Raw genomic sequence first — 24,283 nt, forward strand, 5'->3', positions numbered from 1 at the left:
AGACAGATAGTATGGAGAAAGTTGGAATACAAATACAAAAGGTCATAGTTTACGTATTTTTATTGAAAATAGTTTGGCACAATTAAAAAGTACAATAATATATGTATTATAAAATTATTTAAGTGTAAACATATAAAATAACAATATGTGCATGTAGTTAATAAATGCAACACACAAAATATTAGCTGCCATTTCATCAAGTCTATATCAATAACAGGTTTATATATACAACATGTGGATCAGACATTGCATGTGTCACCATGTTGTTGTTCTTCCGATGATAGTTCTATCTTAACTAAGCAATGTTCTGTAGTTTCCTCCTTTAATGGTGTGTTTTCAGTATCTTTATTTGTATTGTCATGAGGGTTGGACCCTGAAATAATTAAATTACAAAATTTGAGACGTGTCAACGTATATAAACCATTCACGGTAGCTCAGTCGGTAGAGCGCTCGCTCCGTGATCGGGAGGTCGTGAGATCGAATCTCGGCCGCGACAGACCTAAGTCGATAAAAAATAGATAGCAACTGTTCCTTCGCCATGCGCTCGGCACTCTGAAGTGAAAGTTGCGGGTCCTTCGGATGAGACCTTAAAAACCGAGGCCCCGTGTCACGGCAGGCGTTGGCACGATAAAGATCCCTCACTGCTCAATGGCCCTGAGTGCCGAGTAAAGGTCAAAATTTGAAGCCTTTCACCGGTATATGGTGACGTCTCTATATGAGTGAAAAATTCTCGAATGGGACGTAAAACAATATACAATCAATCAATCAATCAACGTATATATATATATATATATATATATATATATATATATATATATATATATATATATATATATATATATATATATATATATATATATATATATATATATATATATATATATATATATGTAGAAGAGAAAGTAATTTAATCTATTTCATCAGATAATGAAATAAGCAGATAAGCAAATAACGATTAAGACGCATTTTTCAATGAATCTTACTTTTTTCTCTCTTCCAAAATCTGCAACTCTTTGACAAGATATCTGAAAAATTGCAAAATAAAGTTCCTTGAAAACAAACTTATATTTAGTCATTGTATTTGATACATTCGTTTCTCCTCCAAATTAGATGCATTTAAAGATATAACAATTATATCTGCACGTACCTTCTATAAAGAAACATTCTTTCCTCGAACGTTGTATCAGACATATCAGAACACAAACTATGATAGCAGCAAATCCAATACTGATGGGGATGCTGCAAATTAAAAATATTTGATTTTTTTATTCGTTTGATATTTAAAAAAATAACATATCAAATGTTTAATTTTCGGTAAAACATGTCATAATTTAATTTGGCGTGTGTCCTCTACATCTGCAGAAAAACAAGAATTAATTACATTGTCTCGATATCCAGATCAGATTTTTGTTCTTGTTCTGTTGACACCTGTTTCTGATTCGAAAGTGCTAATGGTGTTATACTATCTGTTGTGATAGTGGTCTCTACAGTAGATGGCGTAGTAGTGACCACAGGTCTGCTTGTTTTACGTACATTTGAGACTAAATCGTAGCACTCAGGATCTACACATGGTAAAGAAAAATAAAATTAAAAAAAACCTTCATTCAGTATCTCTAAATCAATGTTTTATACAAATATACGATAAGTTTATTTTAAAACTTGTAATATATGTTAAGCAGAAGACGCAGTTCCGAAATATTTCTCTTCTCCTTAGTTAATACAATTATTTTCTCTACCAACATAAATGTCAAAGTAAAATTAAACTTACACTTAAAGCTCTCGTTAGAGTTATAAAAGTTTGGGCATCCATGGCATGTTGCGTTTGCGTTGCGCTGTATCATGGACCCACCAAAACTGTATTCTGCACATACCTTTCCTAATAAAATTATCGTAACATTACAATATTGCATTAAAAAATAAGCCATCGTACCGTAGATATAAACTGAGAAAATTATTTTACGGCATGATGCAGCTCTCACCTATGATAAGTTTTCTTGTTGCACACACTTCTATTGTTTCATTCATAAACGCATTTATAACACAGTGGTATTCAAAGTGACAAGATGTAGAATGTTTGATGGTATTGCATCCTTTCCTTGCTGCCGCTTTTTCCCACTCCCTAGATGTTCTTGGGCAGCTGTCAACACGTACTGCAGTTTTCTTTGATTCTGATTCTTTACATTCCTCACCATTTATATATATCTATAGAATGAATGATTCATGAACATCAAAATATTCAAATGGATTAAAAACAAAAAATAACCATTACATTAATTACATTAATATTTCAATTTTCTATTGCAATAAGCAACTGGTACTTTCCTACATGTAAACTATCGGTATTTTCACTTTTTTCTAAAGGCGACATACAATATTTATAACTGATTAATGCATATCATTTTGTTAAATGTTTGTTATCTTACCGTTGATACTGTGAGCAAACCAAATGCAGTAGCCACTGTGGTGAATGATGTGAAATGCATCTTCATCTTCATAATTGAAATGAAAAAATCCTAAAAAAAAGAAATTATTATCTCAAAGCATTTCTAAAATATATTAAGGGGAGAATGAAAATCAATTAATAGTTATTTATATTGAGAGTTAAATGCAACCTTACTATGGAGATCACTGAGCGTATCCCACCAAATTTGCGGTTTTGTGGTTTGGATGTTTATATCAGACTAACTAAAACTAAACTTGCAGGTTAAGATATATGAACTGGGCATATCCGGTAGCGGCAAAAATGTGTCATTCATAATCTGTGTCTTGTCGGGTATTTCCATTATCTCACCATTTAAAAATAACGTTTGACTTTCTGTAAAATAAACCTTGAAGAGGGACTACACCATTAAATACCGTAAATACATAAATGCTGTTAGAAAAAATATAAAACACCTGTAGGTTTAAACGTATTCTTACCGTGTAATTAATCTTCAGTATATACGCAGACATACCCATGCATCGCCTGTTTAAAATATGATTTATCTAAGTAAAAATTATTTACATGGAATTTTCTTTAAATAGTATATATTCAGAGAAAGGCATGTGCAGATGCAATTTGTTTTCTTTGCTTAACAGTTTTCATTTATTATAATTTTTGAAACATCCCTTTTTTTATTTACTCATTTGTTTATTTTTTTCCAGTCACACTCATTTTTGCCCTTCAACTTTATGCTCTAAACATTTTTTATACCCGCACTTTCTAAAGAAAGTTCGGGTATATCGTTGTTACTCATGTCTGTCCGTCCGTCCGTCTGTCACACTCTTCTTTCTCAAACTCCTCTTACATTTTACACAGTAGCCTAATCATCTTTTGGGAGATGGTTAGTGGTGTCATGTAGATGTGCAGTAAGTTTTCGGAATTTTCATTTTCACCCGGGGGGTCAAATGGGGGTCGAAAAATGACGTTTTTTATGCAAAAAGCCCCTGGTTCCCTATACTCCTCTTACATTTTACACAGTAGCCTAGTCATCTTTTGGGGGATGGTTAGTGGTGTCCTGTAGATGTGCAGTAAGGTTTCGCGATTTTCATTTTCACCCTGAGGGTCAAATAGGGGTCGAAAAATGATATTTTTATGCAAAAATCCCCTGGTTTCCTGAACTCCTCTTACATTTTCCACAGCAACCTAATCGTCTTTTGGGAGGTGGTTTGTGGTGTCATGTAGATGTGCAGTAAGGTTTTGGAATTTTCATTTTCACCCTTGGGGTCAAATGGGGGTCGAAAAATGACGTTTTTTTTTAATGAAAAAAGCCCCTGGTTCCCACAACTCCTCTTACATTTTACACAGTAGCCTAATTATCTTTTGGTAGATGGTTAGTTGTGTCCTGTAGATGTGCAGTAAGGTTTCGGAATTTTCATTTTCACCCGGTGGTCAAATGGGGGTCGATAAATGACGTTCTTTATGCAAAAAGCCCCTGGTTCCCAGAACTCCTCTTACATTTAACACAGTAGCTTAATCATCTGTTTGGGGATGGTTGGTGGTGTCATGTAGATGTGCAGTAAGGTTTTGGAATTTTCATTTTCACCCTTGGGGGTCAAATGGGGGTCGAAAAATGACGTTTTTTATGCAAAAAGCCCCTGGTTCCCTGAACTGTTCTTACATTTTACACAGTAGCCTAATCATCTTTTGGTAGATGGTTAGTTGTGTCCTGTAGATGTGCAGTAAGGTTTCGGAATTTTCATTTTCACCCTGGGGGTCAAATAGGGGTCGAAAAATGGCGTTTTTTATGCAAAAATCCCCTGGTTCCCAGAACTCCTCTTACATTTTACACAGCAACCTAATCGTCTTTTGGGAGGTGGTTGGTGGTGTCATGTAGATGTGCAGTAAGGTTTTGGAATTTTCATTTTCACCCTTGGGGGTCAAATGGGGTCGAAAAATGACGTTTTTTATGCAAAAAGCCCCTGGTTCCCTGAACTGTTCTTACATTTTACACAGTAGCCTAATTATCTTTTGGTAGATGGTTAGTTGTGTCCTGTAGATGTGCAGTAAGGTTTCGGAATTTTCATTTTCACCCTGGGGGTCAAATAGGGGTCGAAAAATGGCGTTTTTTATGCAAAAATCCCCTGGTTCCCAGAACTCCTCTTACATTTTACACAGCAACCTAATCGTCTTTTGGGAGGTGGTTGGTGGTGTCATGTAGATGTGCAGTAAGGTTTTGGAATTTTCATTTTCACCCTTGGGGGTCAAATGGGGTCGAAAAATGACGTTTTTTTTTAATGAGAAAAGCCCATGGTTCCCAGAACTCCTCTTACATTTTACACAGTAGCCTAATCATCTTTTGGGAGATGGTTGGATGTGTCCTGTAGATGTGCAGTAAGGTTTCGGAATTTTCATTTTCACCCTGGGGGTCAAATGGAGGTCGAAAAATGATGTTTTTTATGCAAAAATCCCCTGGTTTCCTGAACTCCTCTTACACTTTACACTGTAACCTAATCATCTTTTAAGAGATGGTTGGTGGTGTCTTGTGGATTTGCAGTAAGGTTTTGGAGTTTTCATTTTCACCCTTGGGTCAAACAGGGGGAAAAAAATAACGTTTTTTATGCAAAAAGCCCCTGGTTCCCAGAACTCCATCTGGGAGATAGTTGGTGGTGTCCTATAGATGTGCAGTTAGGTTTTGGAATTTTTATTTTCCCCCTGGGGGTTAAATGGGGGTCACATCTTTTTTAAAAAAAATATTTAACATATTTAAACACCCTGGTTTCCAGAACTTCCCTTATATTTTATGCACTAGCCTTAAATCATGATCATTTGGAAGATCATTGATTTTGTCCTGTGGATGTGTAAAATGGTTTTCAAATTTGCATTTCCATGTGGATAGCAAATAGGGGCAGGAAAAAAATGGCCCCTCCCTAACCCATGGGGTCATGATTTGTACAAACCTGAATCTACACTTCTTGGGAATGTTTCCATATTAATCATGCTTTTGTTGTTCTTAAAAAGAAGAATTTTGAAGATTTTTTTTCCCTTTTATTCCTATATAAAACATTGATTCCTTATTGTGGCCTGACCCTATCCTCAGGGGTCATGATTTGAAAACTAGAAATATGACCATAGGACATAAATGCCCCGCCGAATGTATATTACTAATGCAACATGAAAATTTCTATGAGTGTATGAAGTTTGATGAGAATATCTTGAACAGTTTCTTTAAAATTAAAACTAAAATCTAAAAAAAAAAGTGGATATAGATGATAAATTCTCACCAAATTATGCATTAAGTGCATGCTTACATAAAAATATCTTTAAAACTAAGCAAAATACAAATTAAAGAGAAGGGGGGTCAAGGTCACAGGAAAGTGCAAGGTGAAAAGTGGATAGCTCTCACTAATGCATATCAGCATATTAGGTTTGATAAGAATATCTTGAATGATTAATCTAAAACTGAGCTTAACACTTACTTAAGAAAAGAGAGGTCAAGGTCAAAGGAAAGGTTGAGGTCAAAATGTTGATGCAGTTGAAAAGCTTACATCAGTATGTATTTACTATTGGCATATGAAATTCGATGAACATATCATAAATGGTTTATTTAAAACGTAGATAAACATTAATTTAAAAAAGTGAGGTCAAGGTCAAGGGAAAAGTCAAGGTCAAAAAAGTTGATGCAATTGATAGCTCTCAGCAGTATATATAGGCATATGAAGTTTGATAAATATATCTTGAATTGTTTATTCAAAACCGATCTAGACACTAATTTAAGGAAAGTAAGGTCAAGGTTAAAGGAAAGGTCAAGATCAAAAAGGTTGATGCAGTTGAAAAGCTTACATAAGTATGTATCAGCATATCACGTTTGATTGAAGTCGGGCATGTCAAACACTATATGCCTCGGCATATTCATGGCAGGGCATAAAGAACTTGAATCTACACTATATGAGGATTTTTCCATATCAAAATGACTAACGAGCAAATTCAAAGAGTTGTGGTCCCCTGCTTTCCGTGTCCTAGGGGATGGGATGCCATTATTTATGACATATTGATTCAAATATGCACGCCCTATCATATGTCATTCAAAAGTAATCACCAAAGTTAAAAATTTTGAAAATTAGGTAAAACATCAAGGTCAAGGGGTAAAAAAAATAATAGCATCCTCGGAAACATCTTGTTACAGGTAATGCACATGTCAATATTAAAGTCCTATCTCTTCTCAATCAAAAGTTATAAGGAAATATAACATTTTTGAAAAGTAGGTTAAACTTCAAGGTCAATGTCACAGAGTCAAAAGTCATGATATATTTAGAAAGGTCCTACCACAGGTAATATACATGTATAATATAAAAGCACTATCTTTTCTCTTTCAAAATGATCAATTTAAAATAATGTTAATTTTTTTTTAAAAGTAGGTCAAACTTCAAGGTCAAGGTCATGGGTTTAAAAATCATAGTATGTGAAGAAAGTTTTTGTAGGTAATGTACATGTGAAATATGAAAGCCCTATCTCTTATTATTCAAAAGTTATGACCAAGGTAAAATTTATTGTGACAGACGGACAGACTGACAAACGGACAGACTGACGGACAATTGAGATTTAATGTCCCCTAGGTCCCTTTCGCGAAAACGGATGACAATAATTTATGATGGAAAAAATCCCCTGCATTTTTCTATGTAAATCATTGGATCCCCATTTGTGGCCCCACCCTACCCCAGTGGGTCATAATTTGAACAAATTTGAATCTACACTAAGTCTAAATCTAAAGAAAATTTCAACTCTTTGGGCCCAGTCAGTGGTTCTTGATAAGACTTTTTTAAATGATACCACCAAATTTTCACTAATTCTTGATTATCCCCCCTTGAAAGAGGGTGTGACCCTTCACTTGAACAAACTTGAATCCCTTTACCCGAAGATGCGAATTTGTGGCAGGGATGGTTGAAATTGGCCCAGCTGTTCTAGTGAAGAAGACAAAAATGTGAAAAATTTACAGGCGGAGAGTTGGATGACAAACAAAATGTGATCAGAAAACCAGAAAAACTCAAGTGAGCTAAAAACTTATGATCACACTAGTACTTGGAAAGAGTTACAGTATTTGAAAAGCAGTTTTTTTTCATGCATTGTTTTCAGAAGCCGAAAAGGTATGACTTGTATCCATTTTGAAAAAAACTTCACATTTCTGAAAACAGTATGATTAAAAATAGTTAATCAAGGTGCTTTGAGTAGCAAAATAAGCTAAACTGGTATAGCTAATTCAACCACAGAGCTTAACCAATTTTAAAATGCACAACCTTTTCAACTCTTAATCATCCTTAAAATATTTATATCATCATTTCTGATTCAAGGGAGAACTAGAGATATGATTAGAAGTATATCCATTGACTAATAAACATGTACATGTATATTGTATTTTTTAAGTCATTAATAATTGTTTGTTGTAAATGTCCCTCTCGGGATTTTTCACTCATATGGAGACACCAACACTTAAAAATAATGAAGACGTACAAGTCGGATTTGAGATTAACCTTCATTTTAGGAGTTTTCAACAATTAAGACGTAAAGAGATAACTCCTTCTCCTTGTCCCTTCCCCTTCCCAGACCCCTGTTTGTTCATGTATGCAAACTAATACTTTGTTTTGACATAAAAAAAAATGTGAATATATACAAATAGTTTAATGGTCCATGCATCTCTTTGAATGATTTTCATTCCTAATTCTAGGAGGGTACATGGGTTGACCCAAATTCATGAATGAAATGTCAAGTAATCTTATCATTGATGCACTTTTATTTAATTTGATGTAGTCATATTGTGAACATTTCCAGTTCATTAAGAGAGTGGGGATGACCTCCAGGTGTACATAACCTTAAACCATTAGATGTACATAACATAATACATGTAACACAAGAAACAAAATTATGTATAGTCAAATGGAAAAGTTTTCTACTATTTAGGAGTCACATGATCATTTGTCATTTCAGGGTCAGGGAGCGGCTAGGGAGATTGGAAACACCCCCCCCCCCCCTGGGATTTGCAGAGTTATTTAAATAGGACTATATACTGATTTACAGAAGCAAATAGAAAATGACTTTGGATGCCCCCCACCCTTCAAAAACATGGACCCCACCATCATTGTTTTTATTTTGTTTGTTTGTTTGTTTTTTGCTCCTCAGGAAATTCTGGGCTGGAATTTGTTTTAGACTAAGGTGTAGACCCCCCCCCCCCCCCCCCCGGACAAAATTCCTGGATCTGTGTCTGTAACTTAATGTAATGTCGACACAGGAGGTAATTCTTCAGAATGTGAAATTCGTCTATTGTGGCATCCGATGATCCACTCTCTACCATCGGCTCATACATTCAGTGTCTGAGAGAGAAACGAACGACAACTCTGCATAGGAGATTACCGATGATCTTTGATCCTTTTTAAACTTTAACCTAACCATTTGCATTTCGGTTTATTTTACCCCAATCTATACTTAAACTTGTACTTACCGACTGTCATAGGTCCTGTCAACTTCATGAAATATAATCCAATAAAAACACAAAATGAATTAATTTCCACTGATATTTACATGTAACACTGCACCATGTGCAATCTAAAAATGATAATGGTAAAACTAGTACTAGTACTGGTAGGGTGACGCAAGCCCAATTGGCCCAATGTGATGTAGAAATTTTCAAAAAGGTGTTCACATACAAGTAGAGTACAAGAACAAATTTTAAATCATCAGAACAAACGATGTTTTAACATAACTTTGCCATCTAGGCCTATTTCCAAAACAGGCAAATTGTGTGTGTGTGTGTGTGTTGGGAAGGGGGGGGGGTGACAAAATTGATTGGGTATGGCTTTTCAAGGAGGTTTTTGCCTAATCAAATACAAAAAAAAGTTTGCACATTTTGATAAATTCATTATTTAAAATGCTCTGTACTAAAATAATATTATTTGTTGAGAAAAAAAAAATTAAAAAGTTCCAATCATGGGCCAAAAATTTATATCCCCCCCCCCCTTTTATCAAAACGTAATTTACATCATTAATTAAATTCTGTTATTTCAGACTGGTAATGAATTAAGTATATGAAATGCGTATAAGAGGTTCATGGGTCACATGGTCACCTGAACATTTTATGCTCGATTTGACGAATACATGTACTGTGTAAATTATAGAATTATTTTGACTTTTTCCTTGGTAAGCCCAATATGAAGGAGTGTGCATTTAGAGGCAAACACCTTAGTGCGGGTATTACTGTCTCATGACAGCATCTAGTTTTTAAATTAGAAAATGTGAAGGATGTACAAAATCAAAGCATATTAATCAAGACATTCATAAGATGAGTTTGATGTACATCATTACAAACAAACTTTTTCGAAATATTTAAAGTGTACTTAATTACAAAATGGAAATGTTTCATTTTATTTTGAGTCCGGATTCATATTATTGCAACGTTTCAAAAAGAAGCATGAGTGTACAGATAAGAGAAACTGTGAAATGGAACCAAAGTAACTTTTTTTCCTATTCTTTCACAGATGTGGATGTATTTGAATGATGAAAAATGAACATATTTTTGCTTCTCAACATTTACATCTGGCTTCGGGGCCACCAACGCTGAGATATTCTCAAATCTGGGACTTCTCGGAAAATTTGAGTTTTTCTCACCGAACTGTGCCACCAAACAAATAATTTCTCAAACTCAGACTAGTCTTTTGAGTTTTCTCTCAAATCTGAGATTTTTTCTCAAGTCTGAGATTTTTCTCAAACATGCGTGCCACCAACGTTTTTTCCGACTCAGCTGAGAAAAAATTCTGAGATTTCTCAGAAAATCTTGAGATTGATGTATACCAGTCTCAAACAAAATCTCATAGAATTATTTTATGGTAAAATGATCGCAAATGTTATGACAGTGCACATTTTAATCCATGAATACACGAAATTAATGTGCAAGCACAGAAAGAATGTTAATTTCTCCCAAAACTTGATCATCCTTTGAGGAGGAGGGGGGGGGGTCTTTATTACGCATATGTAAATATTCTTTTTATAATATTTTCCACGCATGGAATCAAGCACTTTAAACTTTACTAAAAGAAAAAAAAATAATGTTAATAAAGAAAAAAAAAAAATTACAGGAATATTCTAGTTAAGCCAAATAAGACATTATACATAACATGTACATGTATATCTTCATTCATTCAGGATTTAATCTAATTAATAATTAATTAAATGCATATTTTAGAGTGCTATTTGTGGCATGGCAAATTTATTACATGTAATTCGCAATATCCATGTATATCAGAAAAGGAAATCTGACTAGATAAAATATCAAACCTACCCAGCCCCCTTTTTTTTTTTCCTGCGGTAGTTGTATTTTACTTGACGTACAATATACTTATTCATGTAAATTATACGCAGATATTAAAAGAAATCTGTCTAAAATTCCATGAACAAATATTTTGTTCTTTCGAATTAATATATAAATCACCATTTTTATCACTGATGATAGCAATCTGGCTAAATTGGTTCTTAAATAAATCTATAAAATTCTTAATTGAGAATTGGGATCGACTTTATATACTCACAATGCATTGTACGTAACTTAAATTCTTGACCGTTTATATTATTTATAAGAATAAACTTGACTTATGACCATTCTGAGATACATGTATAAATCACAACAAAGACTGCATATATTAATTGCACTTGCCCTTGAACTGCACTTGAAATTTTTTTTGATCAGTTTTTTTTTTTTTTTTTTTTTTTTTTTTTTTTTTTTTTTTAGTACAAGTAGCATTTTAAATTTAAAAAAAAGCATGGACCTTAGTTGTTAAAAATATTACATCATTACGCAGGGAAACTTTTATAATTTACGATATGATATTAGGGATTAATTAATTTGAGCGTATGCGAGATTGACTTTCGTTTCAAGTGTACCGATGAATATTGGTCAAGTGGTGCAATATTCGTTGCTTATTATTATATATATTTAAAAAGAAAAACAATAAAGACTTTCCGTAACATTTTTCTCACAGAGATGACCTGAAATTCCCGACAATTAAAAATTCCTCTCAGATTTCCTTGATAAACAATCCTGTAAAACGTTACCCGCTCCTGGATATGTTCGCTGTCCATCTTATCATACTTATGCACAATTACGAAACACTCCAGGCTTCGGGGCCACCAACGCTGAGATTTTCTCAACTCTGAGATTTCTCAGAAAATTTGAGTTTTTCTCACCGAACTGTGCCACCAAACAAATATTTTCTCAAACTCAGACCTATCTTTTGAGTTTTTTCTCAAATCTGAGTTTTTTCCTAAAGTCTGAGATTTTTCTCAAACATGCGTGCCACCAACGTTTTTTCCGACTCAGCTGAGAAAAAATTCTGAGATTTCTCAGAAAATCTTGAGTTTAATGTATACCAGTCTCAAACAAAATCTCACAGAATTATTTTATGGTAAAATGATCGCAAATGTTATGACAGTGCACATTTTAATCCATGAATAAACGAAATTAACATACAAGCACAGAAAGAATGTTAATTTCTACCAAAACTTGATCATCCTGTGAGGAGGGGGGTGGGGGTGTCTTAATTACGCACATGTAATTATTTTTATTATAATATTTTCCACGCATGGAATCAAGCACTTTAAACTTTACTACAAGAAAAAAAGGATAATGATAATAAGGAAAAAAGAAAGAATTAATTTACAGGAATATTCTAGTGACACTTTATACATAACATGTACATGTATATATTCATTCATTCAGGAGGAATTAATTTAATTAATAATTAATTAAATGCATATTTTAGATTGCTATTTGTGCCATGGCAAATTTATTACATGTTATTTACAATATCCATGTATATCAGAAAAGGAAATATGACTAGATAAAATGTCAAACCTACCCAGCCCCTTCTTTGTTTTTTTTCTCCGGTAGTTATATTTTACTTGACGTACAATATACTTATTCGTGTAAATCATACGCAGATATTTAAAGAAATCTGTCTAGAATTCCATGAACAAATATTTTGTCCTTTGGAAATAATATATAAATCACCATTTATTTCACTGATAATAGCAGTCTAATTTGGTTCTTAAATAAATCTATAAAATTCTTAATTGAGAATGGGGATTGACTTTATATACTCACAATGCATTGTGCGTAAACTTATATTCTTGACCGTTTATATTATTTATAAAAATAAACTTGACTTATGACCATTCTGAGGTACATGTATAAATCACAACAAAAATTGCATATATTCAACTGCACTTGGCCGAATGGAATTTTTTTAAACAAACAGTTTTTTTTTTTTTTTTTTTTTTTTTTTTTTTTTTTGTACAAGTAACACATTTTAAATGTTAAAAAAAGTATGGACCGTAGTTGTTACGTTAAAAATATTACATCATTACGCAGTGAAACGTTTATAATGATTTACGAAATGAAATAAGGGATTACTCAATTTCTGATCAATTGATGAGCGTATGCGAGATTGACTTGGTTTTCAAGTGTAACGATGAATATTGGTCAAATGGTGCTATATTCGTTGTTTATTTATATTATATATATTTAAAAAGAAATACAAAGACTTTCCGTAACATTTTCTCACAGGGGGTGACCTGATATTCCCGACAATTAAAAATTCCTCTCAGATTTCCTTGATAAACAATTCTGTAAAATGTTACCCGCTCCTGGATATGTTCGCTGTCCATCTTATCATACTTACGCACAATTACGAAACACTCAAGATATTTATTTCAGCATACATGTATAGGAATGTAGCTATTTATTTACGTTTTTTGAAAATTCTGAATCTGCTAGGGAAAAATATCACTCAGGTTTATTCTAAATACAAAAAGTCCCTATAACTGAAATATATTTCTTTTCCTACGAAGAATTAAAAGTAAATTTATATATATCTGACATTTTAAAACAAAAGAAAGAAAAATCGGTCTGTGAAATATAGTTTTGATCCGCCTACCTACTTTTCGTAATCTTTCAACACTAACGTCACAATGGCGGAAATGACGCCTCGGTGTACGTTTTTGTGTTTTTATGTCGTCAGACAAGCCAAGATTGCAAAGTTTGGATATGGTTTTGTGTTATTCTTCTGTAGGGATTTTTGTACGGGGATTCGGTAAACATTTATTGTTGCAAAGGTCGTAATGGAATCCTTTTCGTTGAATGACTCGACACAGCAAATAAAAGACGAAGGAAGTTGAGAATGTGTATTTTCGCCATTATACACCAAAACATTGCATAAACAACTAACTGAAAGGTAAATTCAATTATTGATTCAAGAACTCTGTGCAAGATAGGAAAAAAGGTCGCATATAACAACGAGAATAAGTCTAAGATTTTTCTCAAATCTCAGCTTACGTGAGTTGAATCTCAGAAATGTTGGTGGCACGGTGTTATAGGAAAATCTCAGGTGAGGCAGAAATCTAAGATTTAAGGTTGAGATTTGAGCTGAGATTTTTATATGTTGGTGGCCCCGAAGCCAGAAATTTATTACAAATTACAGCATACATGTATGAGAATGTACCTATTTAGGCCTATCGAGGTTTTTTTTTTTTTTTGATCTGCTAGGGAAAAAAATCACTCAGGTTTACTCTAAACACAGAAAGTCTCTATAACTGAAATATTTTTCTTTTCCTACGGAGAATTAAAAGTAGTTTATATACCTGACATTTTAAAACAAAAGAAAGAAAAATCGGTCAGTGAAATATAGTTTTGATCCGCCTACCTACTTTTCGTAGCCTTATCTTTCTACACGTAACGTCACAATGGCGGAAATGACGCCTCAGTGTATGTTTTTGTGTGTTTATGTCGACAGACGAGCCAAGACTGTAAAGTTTGGATATGGTTTTGTGTTATTCTTCTGTAGGGATTTTTGTACGGGGATTCGGTGAACATTTTTTGTCGCAAAGGTCGTAATGGAATCCTTTCCGTTGAATGACTCGAAACAAATAAAAGACGTAGGAAGTGGGGGATGTGTATTTTCGCGATTAAACACCAAAATATTGCATTAACAACCGACTAAAAGGTAAATTCAATCATTAATTCAACAAATTTGTGCATTATCAGAAAAAAGGTCGCATATAACAACGAGAATAAGTCTAAGATTTTTCTCAAATCTCTGCTTACGTGAGACGAATCTCAGAAATGTTGGTAGCACGGTGTTTTAGGAAAATCTCAGATGAGGCAGAAATCTAAGATCTGAGGTTGAGATTTGAGCTGAGATTTTTATATATTGGTGGCCCCGAAGCCTGATGTCCAGCGTGCAGTATATATGAGAAAATAGAGTTGAATTTAAAAAATGCCATTTCTATTGAATAGTAGAAGATCTACTTCAAAATTGTTGTTATTCTTATGTATTATGTTAAATATTCGTTTCAGATGAAAAAAAAATCTTTCAAGGTTGTTCAAACTTGTGCTTCTGACACCTTAAAATATGATTGGAAATAAGGATTTTATGAGAAATAAACAAATAAATGCTTGAAACTAAAGTTCTTAGGAATAAAATGTGATTTGCAGAAAAGCAAATCGGTGGGTCATAATGAGCTTTACGGAAGGTACCGTTGGTGATTACTAAGATTTGATCATAACGCATCTTTGCAAGTCGTAAGTTGTTTTGTGTTCATTCTAATTCCACAAACCAACGACTGACTGCTGCGAAAATTTTCTTTTCACAAATAGTAAACTGGCCAAATGATGTTACTTTTTATCGCCGATAAATGGCTGAAATACTGCCGATTCTGCGAAAACCTTAATTAATCAATCAATCTTAAATATTTAATAACACATATTCAACTAATAAAACAATGCTCTGACGCTCTTCCTCAAAAACCATTTTTTTTCAATGAAAACGATATAAAATCCATCCTTTGGGTGTTCGACCAATATGAACTATTTTGGTTCGAATTTTCTTGTCAAATTGAGTAATTCTATTCAGCTTATTTACAAAAAAAAAATCTGCAAACAAATTCGATTCTGTCCTTTAATGTTAAGCCTTGTATGTATTTGATAATATATCTATAACATATTTTATCCGTATATGTTCTTCAGGAAATATTTGTCAATAAATCTGCCACGCATAAAGGTCATGATTTCATTATGGGCGCCGCCATTTGTAAACCTACCCAAAATTGCTACAAAATGATTCCATTGGTCAACATAAATCTAGCATCACTTACACTGTAGTAAATATTTAGTAACCTATCCACAAGAACAAGCGAATTTTTCAGCAGTTTCTAAGTCATGGATTTGTAGAAATTGTCTGTAGCGTGCGACGATGCAAATATATTTTCATGAAAAGTTCTTGAATGGCTTACAGTTTTCACCAGTTTCCCTTTTCCTTCTACTAAAAATGAATTTCATTTTGATCAAGATTTATTTTGAATGAAAATCGTGCTTTCCCTACTAGGTTATATAATAATAAGCATTCTGAGAGTATTGCATTAGCAATACTAGTCCCCTACCGGCAAGTGTAATCTGGTTCCTGTTAAAAATTGGAAATGCCATAATTCCGTCAAAATTCAATGAAGCAGAACGAAATGCAAACTTGATCTATAACTCATCAAGGTAAAGTCTCATACCAAAAATCAGCTCAACATCTACAAGCGTTTAGAAAAAAAAGTGCGGAAAACCCTGAGAAACTGAGAAGGTCGTAATTCCGTCAAAAATCATTGAAGCGGAACGAAATGCAAACTTGGTCTGTAACTCATCAAGATACACTCACATACCAAAAAACCAGCTCAATATCTGCAAGCGTTAAGAAGAAAAGTGCGGAAAACCAAGTGGGACAGACTGACAGACAGACAGAGGGACAGACAGACAGACAGACAGACAGACGGACAGACTCAGAGGAAACCTATAGTCCCCTCCGGTTTCACCGGTAGGGGACTAAAAAGCCAGTAATGAACAACTATAGCAAGGAAAAAATGGTGAAGGGATGATTGCGGCCAACTAATTCTAAGAAGTTCGAATATTCTTAGTAAGCTTAAATGAGCTAATTTAATGATTTATTTGTGATTTTAAAGGACAATATTCTGATTTTTTCTACTGAGATTGAAGCGAGGCACCCAGGAAATAATTGCGTCTTGTTTGGTCCCTTTTCCCCTATTATATTTTACACCAATCTTTGCCTCAAAACCCTTTGCTTTTCATGAATAAAGAAAAATTCATTTTCCAAACCGAGCGACCTTCAAGAAATGGTGAGCATGTGACGTTACCAGTCCTATATTTTCAAAGATTAGTATGACGGTTTTCAACAGAAAAACTTGTCCGAATGTTACATGAAATGAGAAGATAGGGACAAGTTATTATGTTCAAAATTTGCGAATAGAGACTTAAGAAATTGTGGGCTCCTGAAAACACCAGAGGTGGAATCCTTAAGCTTATCCAGAAAGGAATAAGAAATTTTACCCTAGATCCCTTTCAAAGAAATAAAATCGATCAGTCGCGGTAACCTAATGGTAAGGCGTTTGCTTCGTGATCGAGAAGTATCGGGTTCGATTCTCATTCCCGGCACCGCGTCAAACCTAAGATATTAATATAGGTAGAGACTGTTCCACCATATAAAGTGAAAGTTTAGAGTCTTTCGGATATGACCTTTAAAACTGAGATCCCGTGTCAGGGATGGTGTTGGCAGGATAAAGAAAAATCACTACTCAATGACCGTATATGCCGAGTATGTCTAATCTGAAGCTCTTCACTGCAAACAGTGACGTCTTTATATGAATGAAAGATTCACAATGGAACTTTAAATAGCATACAATCATTCAGAGAAAGAAATCCAGTAAGAGCTTGTTACTTTTAAGTCTGTACAGTAGTCCCAAATCAAATTTTAGATTTAACATCTTAACTGGATTTGAAAACGTCATAAAATATTTATTTTAAGAATAATTATGATTTTATGTGTATCTTTCAAATTTATACAGTAAAACACGCATACAGTGAACACGCTTATAATGAATTGGGATTTTTAGCGAAATGTTCACTTTTGTTACATTACAGGTATATAGGTTCGAATTCGTGTAACATATACTTGATACCTTGTATGAGAAGCCGATTGAGCCGCTGTTGTATTGTTGGTTAATAAACAGAAACGTATACAAGTAGATGAAAATGATTGTTTTCCATTTGTAGATCTGCTGTCGTTGTCGGTTCTTCTCATGAGGTATGTTAAGTTAAATCTTAGATAATTTAGTTCCTTAGATCCTTAGACGATTTTGAAGTTATCGTGTAACCAGACAGGTTGCATATCATAAGAGGAAGTGTTCAGACATCGACCCAAATCTCTTTAACAAGGTCAAGTTTTCAAAAATTAGAATGTAAATTTCCTTTGTAATATAAATGTGTGAAAGAAGTTGTGTGTAGAAGGAGTTGGTTATGTAGGAAGAGACAAAGTGTTCAAATTGAGAAAAAAAAGATAGAGGAAATTTCATGTAACAGGGTAAGGTTCACTAACAACGTATTGATTTACTTTTTTACTTTATTTTATTTATTTGGGGGGGGGGGGAGGAGGGGGGTTACATATATGACGTGTTAAATGTTTCAAGATTCATATAGATTTCTTTAAAAATAATTTATTATAAAAGTTTTTATTTCGAATTTCCAATAAATCGTGAGGTATTATTGTCAATCTATAAAGCACTAAAATTGACCGACGATACATCAATATCAATACATGTATCAATGACACGAACAATAAAACGTGTCTAATTTTCGAGACGCTCTCTCCCTTCCTCGGGACATACATGTAAAACAGGTTAAAAAGTCATGATCAAACAAAATAAATGAAAACAAAAAAGCACACTACAACTATGCTACAAAACCTTTTTTTTTTTTTACATTTTGAATTTTGATGTTGAAGACTAACACCTTGAGGCACGTCCGGTCAGTCTGATCTACTGTGGCGAGGTGTGCATATTTTATTCAAATGAACAATTCAAAGAAAATTATCTTTATGGTTTATTTGCTAAAATGATTTATCGAGTTAAAAGAGAATTGCATTTTGAAAGTGGTCAGGAAGCCAAAAAAAATTATATACATGTAAGAAATAGGGATGTCAACGAACAGTCAAATAAACCGACGATCGAATAATGAAACGACAATCGAATAATATTATAATTAAAAAATGCAATAAAAGAGTGAAAACAAGATGAAATTCTCATCACAAAATGGAGAAACCGTTTTTCCTCAGAGACAGTCGATACGATTTTCCTCAACAAATAAACGGTTGATTTTCCATGTATGCATAGAAAGTACAGTAACAATAAGTGCTTCACTACTGCGAGAATTATTTGTCAGCAACTGCCTGTGTCGTTTTCGTAATAAATTATCCACCAATATACTGGGCTTTGTTTGTAAAACTATTAATTGGACTTGATCTTATAGCACGTACCAATTATCTTTCGTTATTTTAAGATTGCTCAAATGAAAGGAACAAACCATAGCTGTATCATGTTTTTCATGTTTTGAGACTTCTATACAATGTAATTATTAAAAAAATTCGCTTACATTTTAAACTGTTTAAGGATATTTCCATAGTCAGTCAGAACAACCAATAATAGAATAAGCAGTATCTAACTGTTAAACAATTTCACAGACACCTGACTCTAGGATAGTGTGAGGTGAAATTAACACCCCCACCCCCATCCCCCCACCCCAATTTATTTCATTATAAACTTTAAATTTAAAAAATATCGGCTGGCATTTTTTTATTACTCACGAAAATAAAAACTGACTGCATGACTGTACACACCGTATTATGAATTTGATTGACGGGGAAATCATACATTTTGGAGAATTAGGTTTCTTAATTTATTTCATATAATCATGCGTTACGTTGCATCAATTTTGATGTTACTTTTTAAATGGATTTAAGGGAAAAAAAATGAATTATGAACATATACCAGTGAAGTTTGAAATAAAATTTTATTTTCAGAAAATGTTCCGAATTTTCGACTATCTTTTGAATAATGCAATCGAATATTCCAATAAAGAAAATAAACATTTTGACATCCCTAATAAGAAAGCATCTAATCATTTGATCGAAATGATTTTTTTTAAATTTTGATCGCAATCTAATGAACACTCCCAATTTTTTTTTTTTTTTCGTTTGCCAGTGATCTTGTAAATTCACTTCAAATTCCAATTATTTTAGCTGCAATTTCACGAAGATCATTTTTAAAAAAAAAAACATTACATTTTATGAATGCATTTATAAAAATTAACGATTTAATACAACATATTGATTTTAAAATATATTGCTGACCTATGATTTATTTATTTATTTATTTATTTATTTTTTTTTTTTTTTTTTTTTTTTTTTTTTTTTTTTTTTTTTTTGATTTATTACACGACGATCTAGATTACAAAAGGACTCAAATATTATCTTAAGAAGAATTTGTAGTACAAAGGGCATTTAAATGATGCATCGTATATCTGAACACCAACACGTTCCTGACATTAGGTTGCAAGGCTGATTTTTGCTTTACAAATACTCTATGGAAATTACCAGTTAAAAACTTATTTACGAAATAGAATGAATATGTAGGATGAAAGTTCATCTAAAATACAATTTATTTGTAGTATGAAGGGAATTCAATGAACAAAAAATATGTAAGGTGAAGGTAATTTGAACCACAATAAATCGGTATGTTGAAAGAAGTTTGCAATATAAGCACTATTTCATGACAGTAGATACAGTGTAACCTTACGTGCACGTTCTCATAAACAGAGAATAGTTATTACATGGAATCCCTTTTGAAATTAGTATGAGTCCCCTACTGGTGAAAACGAGGAGGAAATAGGTTTACTCTTCGTTTGTCCGTTTGTATGTCGTTGGGTTGTATTTTGGCTGACGTGTTTCATTCCAATTGTTAGGTCTTTGTTTTTATACAAAATATTATGTAAAGTTTCGTCTGCCTGAGAAATACATAGGGCTCACGGCGGGTGTTACCTGCAACAGGGGATGCTTCCTCTTCCTAGACACCTGATCCACTTCTAGAATTTCTTAGGGTCCGAGTTTTATGCCCCGTTAAAAAATTGTATTGTTTATAGATTTTCTTAGATCTATCACTGTTCGTTATCTTCGCCTTTTTCATTGTATGTCTGTCTGATTGTATGTCCATCTAGCTAGCTGTCCCTCTGTCTGTTTGTCTGCCCCACCTAGTTTTCCGCTCTTTGTACTAAACACGTGCAGATAAATATTGAGCTTTTGATTTTTGATGGAATAACATCCTTTTTAATTTTAAAAGGGAACCAGATTACATTTGCCGATAGGGGACTAGTATTACTTATACAATACATTCAGAATGTGTGCTGCATATAAAAATAAAAATGTATTTGGAGTGGAACATGCTTAACTAGTATTTATAAATGAACAGAAAAAAGTACAGTCTTCAAGATTGTGGTAAAAATTGCTATTATGTCATGTATATGTAACAGATTATAGGAATGTGATAATCAATTACTCAACTTTGACACTGCCTTAGGGAATAAGCTACTGCTTATTACTTCTTGAAGTGATATTCCAGGAGCCCATTAAGAAATTTGATTTTTTTTCTTTTATTGTAAAATAACTTGAATTCCATGGGTATTTTTTTTTTTTTTTTTGGGGAAAATTACTTTTTCGAGAGTAATATTTACCAATTATTAGGGAGGATGAAAATGCCAATATTTAGCTCAATTGTCAACCATAATTAAATATGGATTTAAAAGTTTAATTAGAAAGCAATCCTAAGAAACTAACAATTTTTCCTTTAAATCAGTATCAAGTAGGAAATGGAGCATTCCACAAATATCTGCATCATATCTTATAGCATTACTAGAACACCGTTTATGATAATCAGATTTTTTTTTAATTTATTTTTGCATTCTGTGCTTGGGGTAAAATAAAAATTTTAAGTGCAAAACGTAGATAGAAGAGTTATGATGTATGCATATAAATTCAGATAATGTAGAAAACAAAAGCAGTCGTCCATATCCTGTATATACATAATCATTATTAAATGCCTGCCCCGCTAAATTTCCAGAAAATGAAAAGAAGCTTCTTTTTTTCATAATTTTACCGATTGAAAGACAAAAATAATAGGTAGCTGTAATCTTTATGAGAGATACAATGGAATTACTTTCGGTTATGGAATCTTTGCTTAAGAATATATGTCAATTTTGTTTACGTCCTATGTACAATGACTCATGCACTTGTGGTTACCAACAATATACTTTGAATCTTTGACTTACGTTGCGAAATATCCTTTCGACTACTTTTAAGTTTCAAAATAGTTTTTTTTTTTTTTTTTTTTTTTTTATAAAAGAAGTGATGATATTACCAATTTTTATCTTTTAGTTACATACATGTGGATGTAAGCTATCGTTTGTCTAGATAAGTGAACACTTGGTAGAGGAAATATTGTCTGTGTCATCGAACTGAGGAGCCTAGATCCAGCACACTGTTGCTATCGCGACTTGATATAAAAAAATTTAGAGGTGATACATCATTATGAAAAATTCCCTGAAGCAGCAAGAGAGTATACATTAATTTCATCTAGTGCATCAAATTAGGTACCATATATTATTGACACTATCAGAATTTATGACGTGTCGATATAAAAATACAAAACTAAAATTCTATAACCGGACAGCCCCGGGCCGCCAATGCTTGCATTTTTTTTTTCATTTGACGATAAGATAATGATTTTTAAATGTATGAAAATGACTTTTCTCCAATGTCTTGAATTCTCCCTCTTCATTTGGAGACTAAATTTGTCCTGCGCATCTTGTTCGGGTTTCAATGAATTTTGGGAACCCCTCATAATTCATCATAAATGCATTCTGATTTGCAGAAAAAAATAATCATGATCAAATTTATCAGTCTAAAATTTAGAGATGAGCAAGGAATTATGTTGTAGCATCCATGTTTCTATAAATATAAGGTTTACTGAATAAAAATCATAAAAAGTGGCAATAATATTTGGTAATCTTTATTTCATGACAGATTTCTTTATCCATGTTTTTGTTTGAGCAGTTCACTAGATCTATAGTCTCAATGTACATGACACATGAAAATTAAATTTCAAGCATAAATGGTTCATTTTTATTTCTATGGAACACAGTTTGGCACAATTCAAAAAATATTTAAGTGAAAACAGAGCATATAACAACATGTGCAAGTAGTTCACAAATGGAGCACTACAAAATATTAGCTGCCATTTTCTTTTCAGTCTATATCAATAACAGATGTGTGCATACAACATATAGATCAGATATTATAAGTCTGTGTTTCTAGATGGCTCCATCTTAACCGAATAATGAACTGTAGTTCCCTCCATAAACGATGTGTTTTCGATATCTGTATTGGTATTTCATTAATGTTTGTTGCTGAAAAAAAATAAATATAGCATGAGGAATATACAAGTATATCTTTCAATGAGAAAAAGAAAACAATCAGATGCTAATATTGGAAAGTAGTATTTTAAAAAAGAGTAATTTAAAAAAAAATTACGTTTTTGTCATTTTTGAAAGTTACAAATGCAAAAAAAAATATCTGTACATGAATATGCACAAGTCAAAGCTGATTTAAACAAATTTATTTCTAGTTCTTATTTTTCATACATAGTTTACTAATTATTATTTTTACTTATTTACATACTTATTTTTCATGTTTTCCAAAATATATTTTAATAAATTAAAACTACATTACCTTTTATAAAGGAACATTGATTCCTTAAACGATATACAAGACATATGAGAATAAGAACCATAAGGCTTGTAAATCCAATGCAGATTGGGATGCTACAAAAAGAGAATATAGATTCGCTTGATATTTCAAAAAAAGGCTTCATCTATGTTTCGTTTGCATGGTAGATTTTTAATATGACGAATGTCATTTACCAAAGCAGAAAAAAAGATAACCACATTATTTTGGTACTAAAATCTGGTTCTCAGTCCGGGTTAGTTGAAGCCCCTTTCTATTTGAGGGTGTAATGAATTCTCTATTGTCTGATGTAGCCGTGGTTTTCAAAGTAGACGGACTTCTAAAAGTTATTGGTCTGCTTGTTTAACTTGCGTTTAAGACTAAATCGTGGCACTCAAGATCTAGACATTGAGAAGAAATACCAAATATTTTACTTAATACTTAAAATATCATCCATTAATATTGTATATAGATATGGAATTTTAAGATCTAAAATAAAAGAAAAGTGTAAGCGTAAGACCTAGAATTGAAATGTTTGAAATGAAATATATTGAGATAACGAACAGTATTCAAGCTCAAAAGTCCATTTGACTCACTTCGTTTTTTCTTAATACAGTCTATAAAGTGTAAATTTGGTGTTCCACCACAAATTTAATAAAAGTTCAAATTACATCATAGCTCTCGTTAGAGCATTCTGCGTATGCATTGCGCTGTATTCTGGATCCACCAAAATTGTTCTCTTCGCATATATTTTCTGATAAAAGTTATGTTACAATAGAATTAAACATGCATTAAAAATTGAAGTTAGATGCAACCTTTATTGAATATTAATCGACAAAAATCAACTGATATCATAATGCTTTTCTTACCAACGATATTTTAAATTGGTGCACACACTTCTATTGTTTCATTTTTCCATGCATTTATTACACAGTGGTATTTAAATGAGGAACAATAGTGTCTGAGTTTTTGGCAGCCTATCCTGGATGCTGCTACTTCCCATTCCTGTTCTGTTCTTGGACAGGATTCTACAATTTCTGCAGTTTCATCCTTTAGATGCATCAGGTAAATTTGCATGTGTCTAAACAATGGTGGATGAAATGATATTGAATTAATCCCGCTCGCTTATATTAATCAAATATTACGAACTGCAAAAGGAAACGAT

The 24,283-nt window shown here is 32.8% G+C and overlaps 1 protein-coding gene and 1 long non-coding RNA gene across 1 annotated transcript; both read right to left on the bottom strand.

Annotated features, from left to right (window-relative positions):
- LOC133200459 (uncharacterized) overlaps positions 1–24,283 on the bottom strand; it is an 84,980-nt gene that overhangs the window by 20,326 nt on the left and 40,371 nt on the right.
- LOC133200462 (uncharacterized) lies at positions 1,388–24,105 on the bottom strand. Its single transcript, XR_009722957.1, has 3 exons — positions 23,988–24,105; positions 1,769–1,876; positions 1,388–1,562 (listed from the first exon to the last, which is right to left on the bottom strand). It is a non-coding gene; the product is annotated as an uncharacterized LOC133200462 (long non-coding RNA).

Source organism: Saccostrea echinata, unplaced genomic scaffold (genome assembly GCF_033153115.1).
Source record: "Saccostrea echinata isolate AGI-Se365-2 ecotype Australia unplaced genomic scaffold, CSIRO_AGI_Sech_v1 ptg000040l, whole genome shotgun sequence".
Taxonomy (NCBI): Eukaryota; Metazoa; Mollusca; class Bivalvia; order Ostreida; family Ostreidae; genus Saccostrea; species Saccostrea echinata.